The sequence below is a fragment of the Danio rerio genome, chromosome 21 (genome assembly GCF_052040795.2).
Source record: "Danio rerio strain M-AB ecotype USA chromosome 21, GRCz13ab, whole genome shotgun sequence".
Taxonomy (NCBI): domain Eukaryota; kingdom Metazoa; phylum Chordata; class Actinopteri; order Cypriniformes; family Danionidae; genus Danio; species Danio rerio.
In genome coordinates, this window is record NC_141041.1 from 46,425,821 (window position 1) to 46,437,893 (window position 12,073).

General features: G+C 37.0%; 1 protein-coding gene across 1 annotated transcript in view; it reads right to left on the reverse strand.

Moving 5' to 3' along the window:
* Positions 1-10,804, reverse strand: part of msx2b (muscle segment homeobox 2b) — a 28,762-nt gene extending 17,958 nt beyond the window's left edge. The window contains 1 exon segment of the mRNA NM_131276.3: positions 10,738-10,804. The gene's annotated coding sequence lies outside the window, so the exon portion shown is untranslated.
* Positions 10,805-12,073: the final 1,269 nt, after the last annotated feature.

Below are 12,073 nucleotides of genomic sequence, written 5' to 3' on the forward strand. Positions count from 1 at the left end.
TCTCTCTCACTTTCTCTCTCTCTTACTCTTTTTCTAACAAGATCTAACATAACTGATGATAAGTCAGTCAAATATTGAGCTGCAAAAAGCAAAAAAAACAAATTTTCACTTGTCTATAATTTATCAAACATCCATGGAATAAGCAGGATTATCAACAGCTTGTCATGCACATCAGGCGGTTCTTTGCCTGCACGTCGTGCATTTAAAATCCTTTAACACACGGCACGCTGTTGATTATCCCTTACTTAAATGAACGGCATGAAGGCACAGAATCACTTGACATAAAGCGGATTTAAAATCATTTATTGCACGGCAAGCTGTTGATTATTCTGCTTATTTTTACAGTCATTCACTAAATTATCGACAAGTTATAACTAGCTTTGCTCTTTGCAGCGCAATAGTCACTACATTGAATCAGACAGACAGAGAAAGAGAGGGAGTACATGCAAAAGAGAAATCACATGTGCATGTAAATGACACAGGCTTATTTAATAGCTCGTATTTCCCTTTTTTCTGCAATTGTGTTTGTGTAAATGACTATAAATAAAAAACAGGCAACCCAGGCTCATTATTGATATGTACCCCTATGTACATTGCTGGAGATTGCAAAATACGTCCTAGGAGGTACGTTTTTTTTTTTTTTTTTTTTTCATGAATCCACCTGAGGCCCCTGTGTACGCCTTTTCAGATTTCAAGTTTCTCTCGCAAGTCCATTTGCACCTGCTGTTCTTGCATAAAACCACTAGAGGCCACTGTCGACTGACTGAGCGATCAATAACCCCACCCACCCTCTTTCCTAAACCTAACCGATAGTATTTTCAAAAGCACCTATTGACCCGCCCACCACCTTTCCTAAACTTAACCGACAGTGTTTTCAAAAGCAATCCAGAAAAAGAAAAGCCCTTACGGTCGCCAGATTTTTACCACATTTTCAAATCTTACCACATTCCCATCCTGTTATTTACTTGTTTATTTTATTTTTTCCCTTTAGTTTATGTTTCACCTGCTTTCTGAAAACGTTCTTCACTGAACGCATCGAGGTTAACTCCACTTTGCGTCCCAAGTTCACTAATGTACACGGCGAGCCACTGGACAGACTTGTAACATCGGAAAAGCCGTCCTCATGGAGGTAAGCGGTCATCTGGTAGCGCAAAAAGAAACAAGCTATCGGCCACAGAGTTCGTTTTAAAGACAAAATGCAGCCATTTGTAGCTCTAGCTACATAATTTGCACTCTCCAGAAATGTATACGCGGATACGTTTTCACAACAACCCCATGTTGTAAACAAGACTAAATGGTCAAACTACTTACTCTAAAATAATTTGCGTATATTATGATTCATTAAAATAATATAATTAGAAAATACAAATCAAGCAGCACAATAAGTTGTTTTTACAGCTAAAAATCAATGGAAGCTAATAAGATTAGAAATCTCGAGCCAATAAGGTTCCAATATCTGTGCTCATTTGTATGTGAACGAATAAAGTCAACAATATGTAGCTACCTCTTTGCAAATATTTTCGAGCACAGCGAGTTGGTTAATCCTGTAAGCTTCCTTGACATTATACAGATAAATGAAGGCTTGAACAACTTTTACTGCAGTAGTTAATATGTTAACTACTTATGTTTGAAGGCAGCACATTTATTTATGACTGGAACTACCTGTGCATTACTTTGCAGAATGAAGAATTTTGTCAGCTGGCAGCTAGCTCTCTGCAACTCTCCCACTAAAGCCAAGCAGGACTGCGCCCAGTCAGTACCTAGATGGGAGACCACATGGGAAAATGAAGTTGCTGCTGGAAGTGGTGTTATTGAGACCAGCAGGAGGCGCTTAGTCTGTGTGTGTCCTAACACCCCAGTATAGTGCAATTTGCCCACTGGCCACTGTCCATCATGGCCTACTAACCATCCCCATATCATAACTGGCTTCATCACTCTTTCTCTTTTCCACCAATCAGCTGGTGTCTGGTCTAGCGCAAAATGGTTGCTGTCACGTCATCTAGGTGGATGCTGCACCCTAGTGGTGGATGAGGAGATTTCTTCCAAAAATGTGTAGCACTGTCTAGAAAACGCTATATAAATTGAAGAGACCATGAAATAATTGAATGTAATGGGTTCTTAATTTTAGTAAAAAATTAATCTAGTCCACGAATGTACTCTTTCCAATCCTGTTAATAATTAAAAAAATATGTATTTAATTTTAATAATCTTATTGGTTAAGTGGGTTTCAGATCACTTATTTGGTTAAATTATTGTGGCACGGTTCTTTGATGATTGTGATCACAAATGAGGTCACAGAATTCAGCAAATTTTGCATGAATAAATAAAAAGCAGTCTGTATAGCGAATCAAATTGCATTCAAACAACTCCAACATGAATCTGAGTCATATTGGTCAGATTGCAGAGAACAAATTATACCACTTTACCATCAAACATATTTTAATTAGTTTTCCAGTTTTTATGACCCATATTGGTGACAAGAATATATAGCCATATATTTACTAAAAATGTATTTATTAATATTTTAAAACAATCATTACAATCTGTGTAGTAATTTTGTTCTATTGATACAAGTGTATATTGTTTTGGTTTGCTACGTAAATTGGCCATTTTAGCAAGGACTCACTGGAAGAATAGATATTTCTATCTCCGTGAGACCTTCCTGGCAAAATAAAGAAGAAAAAAAATGGCTTGTTACACAAGCTCCATGTACTCACTACAATAATTACAATTAATTGAGCATAATTACATGATAACCCTAAACCTAACCCACATTCTAATTCTATTAAATTCTATGTGAGTGCATGTAATTAATTAATACTACTCAATATTTAAACGAATAGTTACACGATAGCAAGCACTCAAATTAAATGTAACTAAATGCATTTCCTCAGTAATTATCATTATTATTATTATCAATTGTATTAGTACTATAGAAGATATGTACATGTATTATTAATTTGATTAGGATTATACGTGGTATGTAAAGTAAAATAAAATTGCTTAGAGCTCTAAATGATGAATAGCGCTAGAAAAACTCTGATGCTTTGGTTTAAATACCGTGAAATATTAATTATTTTTACAAGATTTTTAATGAAGATTATTGATTTTTTGTTCTCCTATATCCATACCCTCTGGAATGTGGTTTAATTCAGTAATACAGGCTGTTTCGTTCTTATTGTTCAATCTACATTTACCACAACATTCAGGTTTACTCCACAAAGAGTGTGTTTAAGAATAACATTTATTGGGAAAACCCTTAAATGTACATTCTAAAGTCATACATCAATACACTGCATAAAAATTTAAGTATGCAAAATGCCACCAGATCCTGTATGCGAAGCAAATGACAAAAGCTTTAGCACAAGACCAAGGATATTCTCATAATTGCGCTCTTGCTTTGCTTTTCCAGTTCTCACATTCTCAGTGACTGGCGTGTAAACACACAAAACACTGTAGCTCGAAATAAACAATCTAAGTAAATAGATAGAGATAGATCGACAAATAGATTGATAGAATGAGGAAAAAAACTGCAGAGACACCAAGTCTAGACCTCCTATTTTGGGCCACTCCCTGTTTGCTTTGTTCAGTGCAATGTCTGTGCAGGTAATTACCCTTGATCACAGCATCCGGGGAGGGAGACGGGGAACCAAAGGGGTGGGACCGGAGCCGGCGGAACAGTTCTCTTTGGTGCTGCTATGATAATGTCAAAAAGGAAATTGCCAATAAATTTAATGACATCACTTCTTTTTAATGAGGCATGCTGTCTTTTCGATGCCCGGCGTGATAAAGGCTATATGAAGCTTGCTAGCATGCATATCCAAACCGGGGCAAGATAAACTACATAGCTGAATTGGAATTGGACAGAGTAGAGCGACTTCTGAAGTAGAGCCACTTCTGGCCAATTCTGTTTTCATCCTATGGAAAATACCTTTGCAATACTGATCTAATTATATAGAAGGGCGTAATGAGTGGTTTGTTCGGGCAAACTGCTTCAGGTAGCCTGTAATTGTGATGCCAGTTCTTTTCTCGGTTTGATGTGGTTGACTCATAATGCTGATGCATTGTTGGTATACAGGTCAGGTTTGCTTTTGAACACACAGTATCCCGGCGTGACAGCAGTCACTGCACCACAGCTGGGTTAGCAGAAGTGCAAAACGGAGTCGCTGGCATTTTTTTTCCCAGTTAAAGACACAGTGATCACAAAATAGAGGCCAGTTTTCATCGCAGAAAGAGAATAAGAGAAATTTCAATTGTTGAAGTTAGTAACACATATGTCTACACAGTAATGATCTACTAACAATAGAAACATCTATATGTCTGTCCGCCTATTTGTTTGTTAGTGTAAAACTAACAATAAATAGTCATTTATTGCAAAAGAATTTGCCTCTTAACATTCACAAAATATCTAAACATTCACTACACCTCAAAAAATTCATAAATAAAAATAACTATAAAAATAACTATATAAATATAACTATATAATATAACCAGTTAGTGTGTGTGTGTCTGTATATACACTATATATATATATATATATATATATATATATATATATATATATATATATATATATATATATATATATATATATATATATATATATGAGCAATATCACACAAGTAGCAGTGCAATATGGGAGGCGTGCTTTGGCATATACAGCCATATCGCATTGCTACAAGTGTAATATTGAATTTATACAACAGTTCTACGGCACAATCGTGTATATAAAAAAGAAAGTCAAACACGGAGAGTCTAAAATCCTTTTTTATTAGGAAATTTCTTCCCCCATTAATTCACACACACATATATATATATATATATATATATATATATATATATATATATATATATATATATATATATATATATATACTGTATATACACACACACACCAACTGGCCACATTACGTACACCTTACTAGAACCAGGTTGGACCCCTTTTGCCTTAGGAACTGCCTTATATATATATATATATATATATATATATATATATATATATATATATATATATATATATATATATATATATATATATATATATAAATGTATTTTACCTGTATATCAACAGGAGGGTTAATTGCTATAAAATAAGGTAAAACTACTTGAAGGGGGTGTTCATAAGACTGTCATGACGCCTTTATAATCATGAAATGGCACGTATTGTCATTAAGTGTTATTAGCATGTCATTTTAATTGCAAATATAACATTGTTTGAGATGTCTTTGTTATGACAACTTGACATAAACAAATGCAAGTGTCAATATACTCTGTCAACTAATTTTGTAATAGTATGCATTAATATTTTTTTATATTTTTAATTTGTATCACTGTAGTTTTGGGAAGAAAAATATTGATTTAAAATTAACATTGAATGATAATTAAAAATATATATTTATTTATTATTTACATTAATATGTATTCATTTTGGCGGCGCAGTGGCACAGCAAGAAGGTCGCTGGTTCGAGCCTCGGCTGGGTCAGTTGGCAGTTCTGTGTGGAGTTTACATGTTCTCCCCGTGTTCGCATGGGTTTCCTCCGGGTGCTCCGGTTTCCATCACAAGTCTAAAGACATGCAGTCGGTGAATTTGGTAAATTGTCCATAGTGTATGTGTGTGAATGAGAGTGTTCACTGCAAAAAAAGCTTTTCTTACTTAGATTTTTTGTCTTGTTTCTAGTCCAAATATCTAAAAGTTCTTAAATCAAGAAGCATTTTCTAGACAAGCAAAACATATTGTCTTGTTTTAAGAAATAATATGCCAAAATGAAGTGGGTTTTTCCCTCAAATCAAGCAAAATAATCTGCCAATGGGGTAAGCAAAATAATCTTGTTTTTCGATTTGTAATAAGATTATTTTTCTTACCCCATTGGCAGATTATTTTGCTTGATTTGAGGGAAAACTCACTTCATTTTGGCATTCATTCATTCATTTTCTTGTCCGCTTAGTCCCCTTATTAATTCACAGCGGAATGAACCGCCAACTTTTCGCCAACAAGTTTTTTACGCAGCGGATGCCCTTTCAGCCGCAACCCATCTCTGGGAAACATCCTTACAAACACATTCACACACACACTCATACACTACGGACAATTTAGCCTACCCAATTCACCTGTACCGCATGTCTTTGGACTGTGGGGGAAACGGAGCACCCGGAGGAAACCCATGCAAAGGCAGGGAGAACATGCAAACTCCACACAGATACGCCAACTGAGCCGAGGTTCGAACCAGCGACCTTCTTGCTGTGAGGCGACAGCACTACCTACTGCGCCACTGCCTCGCCCCCACCCCTAATTTTGGCATATTATTTCTTAAAATAAGACAATATGTTTTGCTTGTCTAGAAAATGCTTCCTGATTTAAGAATTTTTAGATATTTGGACTAGAAACAAGACAAAAAATCTAAGCAAGAAAATCATTTTTTGCAGTGTATGGGTGTGTCCCGGTGATGGGTTGCAGCTGGAAAGGCATAGTTCCCTTGCCATGTACGTCAGCGAACTTGAGTCGCAGAGAGGATTTGATCACGACGACGGGGTTCGAGCCAAAAATGGGTTCCAGAAAGCAGATAAGACAAAAATAGAATCCAAAAATGTAAATAAACAAGTAGATAACAGAGTAAGAAGAAATTTGAGATCTCAAAAAGAGCACACAGCGGCTTCAGGTGGATTCGCGAAAACAAAAACTGAAAAAAAAAAACGTATCTCCTGGGGCATATTTGGCAGTCTCCAGTGATGTATATAAAGGTATGTTTTCAGAATGAGCCTGGGCTACCAAATAATTAGCGATTCATAGCAATCAAGCAGTTAATCCCGATTAAATAATTTAATCAGTTGACATCCATAATTTTAAATGTACCTCAACTTCAGAGCAATGAGAAATTTCAATCCGAAAATGAAGATTGGAGACGAGACCTTTATGCATTAGTGAACTGTCATACAATCTACTAATCACATATTTACTTGCACTGAAAACTGTTTGCCTTGGGTGAAACGCATCGCAATTATATAACTATTTGAAATAGTAGTTGTAGGCCTGAATTAGCGGCATTCAGCTCTGCCGATGTAACTATGTTTTTTCCCATATAAATGATCCCTTAGGTGGATGACAACCCTTAAAAACTCAAGCAAAGCTGTCAACAATAACCCCTTCTTTTCTTTCAAAAAAACACCTCAGTCCTGTTCAAAACCCTTCATTTGATGGTGCAGCTTTGTCACCCTGTGTTTTGCAGATTAACCTTGATGGTGCCCTGGGCATTGCTCGCTACATGACTCGGTGATTTAACAGAGGAGTGATGTTTCGCAATGCGTGGCGCCGCAGCGGACCCTCGTGGGTATTAAAAGGCTGAACGTTTAGCCCGGAGCCTGACAATTATCCCATCTCAGGTGTGTTGGAGTCCCGGCACAGTTTGACCCTTGCTTAGCACCTACAAACGTGGAATTATAAATCATTGTTCATCATGTTGCGCTGTTAAAGTTGATTTAAAGAGGGTCTTGCCCCTTTGTTAATGCTGGAGTTAAGATTATGATCTTGGCGAGAAGTGCAAAGGTTTGTCATTAAACTCTCGGAAGCAGGTGTGTTGATGACAGCTACTGCGCAGACAATTGGGATCAGTGCATTTGAGCTTTTGATAAATAACAACAAACAATGAACTATCAGCCAAAGCCTACGGAACTGAATTAAATTGAGTGTACATTTATATTGCAGCTACTCCTTTTAAAAACAATTTACCATTTATTGTCCATTGCAGTATCTCTTTTTATCTTTTCTTCTTGTTATAAAGAAGAATAGTTCACCCTCAAATAAAAATTGCCTCATCTTTTACTTTCTAGCAAGTGCACTGTCAAAAAATTCTGTTAGAAAGCCCCTGTTTTGCATGAAAAAAGGTCATATTTTGGTTTTGGGGGTCTACAACAACAGGCTGATATGCATGCAAGGTCAAAATACACGTTCGTTGTCTTTTAATATGCATTTATTTTTACCTAAATATCACAACGACTCCCATATGATTTGTTCAGTGATTTATTTATTCCCAAACCTCTCCTCTGTGTGAGGCTAATCTGCGCTAATTGGAGAGCCCAATGCAGGAGTGCATTACAGCAATGCAGTTAAACACCAGCATGTTACTCTACTCTTAATCCTAACCCCAAGTAATAACAACAACACATATTTAGTATTAATCCACACAGTGGCAAAAGTTGAACTATTTTGAAAATTGACCAGGCTCCACGCTGACGGTGGCCATAGCAAAGGCTAACAGAGAGAATCAGAGTTCAGAAACGCATTAAAATCGCTAAAGAAACAACCATGCGTGTCGTTTCAACGTGGTTTTAGATGCAATATATTAATAGCCCATAAAGATTTATCCTGAGAGATAGAAAACTCAACTAATTTTACCAATTGTCCCACCTGCTTCCCTAAACCCAGCCGACGGTTTACAAAAGCCGCCCAAAAAAAGAAAAGCCCTGGGGCCTCATGTACGAAGACTTGCGTGGAAATCTTACTAAAACATTGCGTACGCACAAAGCTGTAAATGTGCGTAAAAAAAAAATTCAGATGTATGAAACACTGCGTACGCCGAATCTCACGCATATTCTTTTGTACATCTGAATGAACGTGAAACTGAGCGCAACATGCACGAGCACAAAACCCCTCCCTGCCTCCTCCCCCGTATGAATATGCTAATGACTATGCTAATGGCAAAACCCAACGAAAAAAGCAATGGCAAAAGCAAGCAAGAAGAGAAACTTTGAACAGAATGTGGATTGGAGGTGCTGCTTTCGGAGGTAGACCGGAGAAGAGCGGTGTTATTTGCAAGTTTGTTCTCCGGAATTAACAACAAAAGAAAAAAATAGAGTGGGAGAGTTTAGCTGATGCGGTCAACACAGTTGGGTCTGAACATCGCACTGAGTGCTTTAAAAAAAAGAAATAGTGTGGTTTATATCTGTAAAATGTTGCAGGACGCTTAACAGTCTCAGTGGCGCTTCTCGTAAGATGCATGTGATCATGAATTGATACATTCGAGCTTGAACTCGGCTCGAATCCAGCGTCTGATGAATTCTTTTTTGTTTTTTCCCCCGCTACATATCAGATTTTGCCAACTATTTTTCACGAGAAAGACAAGTAGGAATCATCAATAAGTTCATATCAATAAGCATCATATTTTATTTGCACATTTATTGAATGGAAATGTTTCTGATTCACACATGCAAATTCATCTTCAGATAGTGTCTTTATAGCAATGTGTGTGCAGTATATAGCTCAGATTACATTGGGAAAACAGAGCGATTCTGAGCGTGAAACCTGGCGTACGCAAAGTTTTTGTGCGTACGCAGCGTTGATACATGAGGCCCCTGGTCTGATTTTTACCAAATTTTCAGATTTTACCACATTCTCACCATTTTATTTTTTAGATTCTGTTTTTGTCTTACCTGATTTCTGGAACCACTCTTCCCCGGACTCGAACCCTGTCAACTACTCTCTGCATCTCCAGTCCGCCAACGTACATGACGTGCTAACTAGACAAACTGGTTGGGGCGGGAAAGCCCTCCACATGGACGTAAGCGGTCAGCCGTTAAGCGCCAAAAGGAACGGCGTTATACCGCTCTGTAGCATTCACTTAAAAAGAATTAAATGCAGCCATACGTACCTTCAGCTACATAATTCACGGTTTGGGTATTTACAATTGCAAGCCAGACTAGGTTGTCACACAATGACAATGTGCCTTTCTTTAAAATTACAAACACAACTTTCTCATGACTTTGTCTACTGTGTCCAATGGCGCAGCATCAAGTTACTTTAACTAGATTGAGACACCAGAGAACAACAGAGGATACTTAAGGGTCACCCACTAGGTCAAGCTGTTCTCAAGTTTCAATACCAGTGTCTCCATGGTCAGTTGGACATGTATGGCACATAATACCAAGAAAATACTTGAAACAACATTGGGCAATTTAAATAGGAAACATTTTGTGTTTGATGTCATACTAATGCTAGTACAGCACAAGTTTGGTAAACTAATAATTATTTTAATAAAATATATTGGCATTATCAAATGTCATTTTGTTGAACAAGTACTGGACTGTACCTTACAAAATTCTTGTTGTTGATCCCAGTTGTAAGTTTTATTATTTATAAATAAAGGATTTTATTAATTTATTTTATAATGATTAGTTAATTGAGTAAATGTGTGTGTGCGTGTAACATACAATGTCTTCTTGACAACATGTTTGTCAGTTCTTTTTTCTTTGCAATAGATGGTTTGATTTAATTTACTTTCTGAGCTATAAAGTAGAATACAATTAGTCATTAATACGTGGAAAATTACCAGACGTAAGAAAATGTCTGTTATTATCCCATTTTATTTTTGTACACTGAAAACTACTTGAAAATTCTTCGGACTGCCTATTAGTAGTGCTGTTTTTATTAATTTGTCAATATTAAATTAATATTAATATTAAATTAATATTAATTAACTCAATTCAATTCATGTTTAATTCTATAGCGCATTTACAACATAGATTGTGTCAAAGCTGCTTCACATAGAAGTTCTAGTAAATTGTTTTCAAAGTTGAAGTTCAGTTTAGTTCAGTTCAGTGTGGTTTAAATTTCACTAACGTTACTGATGTCCAAACACAGAGAAGCTAACTTATCGATGCGCAGCTCCACAAGTCCCAAACCAAGCAAGCCTGTGGGACAGTGGCAAGGAACAAACTTCATCAACTGACAAAAGTGAAAGAAAATACCTTGAGAGAAACCAGGCTCAGTTGGGCACGATCATTTCTCCTCTGACCAAACTTGCAAAGTTGCAGTCTAGGCGCCGGTGTAACGAATATGGCCGCTTACCATTCATCCGCCCACCAGAGGGAGCTCTCTTCCGAATATTGACTGGGTACTTCCTCTGTGGTACTTCCTGGTAGCCACCATATATAAGCACACTGCTTATGTGTGTTCATTGCGAAGTATTGCCAGTTTCACTGCCTACTAAGCAGTTTCCTACTGCTATTTCTGCCATTGTGTTATGACCTTTTTGCCTGCTCTTTTGACTACTGTTTTTGGATTTTGGACTCTGCCTTGTTTGACTTTTCGGACTGCCTCTTTGTTTGCTTGTCGTTGCCTGGTTCATGATCACGATTCTGCCTTTGTTTGATGCTAGTTGCTTGTTTAACAAACCTCCAGCTTTTGGATTCAATCCGCCTCCATGTCTTCACCTACGGCTCCCTCACAGCCGGAGGGTGTAGAACGCTGGACATCTTTACAAACAAACAAGACCTAATGCATGTATAAAGTAAATTAAATTTTACACTGACCTTTTTCAGCTCCACGACAGCCCAATGTACAAATTAATGTTAATTTTTTTTTCTCTGTTAAATCTTGGGACTTCAAATCAACTGTTATGTTACAAACTCATGATTCAACACATGACTAGGCTTCAAAATAAAACGATCATATAATTATTGGACAGTGACATAGACGTTTTGAATCTGTTTGGCAAATTTTCAACAATAATACGTACAGGAATTGGCAGTGTGCTGATGGTTTAAATATAGTACCGGCACTGCCTACTTTAAGCAAATGTTTCACCTCTGTTCAGTGGTTTTGACCAGACAATTAGCACTAAGTGACTGTTTCGGGTTAGTCAGCATTCACTGGGGACGCTTAAGATGATGACATTGACAAGCTTGTTGTGGTCTGCAGCTTTACAGCTTAAGCTTGGTCACAAAAGCCACTCTGGTGTCGCATTACTCTACATCAGCAGCAGCCGGCTGCTCAAAGCTATTGTTTATGACTGAACTGAATAATCTTCAGTGTTGTTCAAAAGAGAAAAAGAGTTAAAGATTTATGTCTGCTGCACTAAATGGTTTTGATGGTGTTAGTGTTTGTGTTAACACTTTACAAAAAGGTATCATTTGTTGACATTTAAAGAGCACCTATGTTACCCCTTTTTTAAGATTTAAGTCTTTTTTGTGTCTTCAGAATGTGTGTATAAAGTTTCAGCTTAAAACACCCATCAGATTATGTATTAAACCTTTCAGAATATTGAAATTTACTGCTCTGAAGACATTGTAGTTTTTTTGTGGC